Source organism: Terrapene carolina, unplaced genomic scaffold (assembly GCF_002925995.2).
Source record: "Terrapene carolina triunguis isolate 2854851 unplaced genomic scaffold, T_m_triunguis-2.0 Scaffold517, whole genome shotgun sequence".
Lineage (NCBI taxonomy): Eukaryota > Metazoa > Chordata > Testudines > Emydidae > Terrapene > Terrapene triunguis.
Genome location: NW_020664868.1, coordinates 365,866 through 366,194, shown reverse-complemented (window position 1 = coordinate 366,194; position 329 = coordinate 365,866). Strand labels below are relative to the sequence as shown.

Genomic DNA, 329 nt, shown 5'->3' with positions numbered 1-329 from the left:
GTGCAGAGCAGAACGGGGCCGCTCAGTTGTGACGTTCTTCTCCGCTCCCTGTGGGAACCCTACAGGCAGATCAGATCATGTGGCAGTGAGTTCCCCAGACTCGCCCTTCCCTGGAATCCCGTGGAAACGTTTCTTTTCCCCTTGCAGCGCCCGGGCTCGGTTTGTGCAAGAGGGTGCCTAACGCCGCCGTGCCTCCTCAGAGCACGTCCCGGAGGGACCGGAGCATTACCCCTTAGCAGATGGGGAAACTGAGGCAGAGAGACAGGACTTGCACGAGGTCAGCCAGCCGGCCCCTGGCAGAGCTAGGAACAGAGCACAGGGCTCCCGTG

At 62.0% G+C, this 329-nt stretch overlaps 1 protein-coding gene across 1 annotated transcript in view; it reads right to left on the bottom strand.

The window, feature by feature from the left end:
- Positions 1 to 329, bottom strand: part of LOC115271339 (cytochrome P450 2F3-like) — a 16,793-nt gene that overhangs the window by 14,105 nt on the left and 2,359 nt on the right. The window lies entirely within an intron of this gene.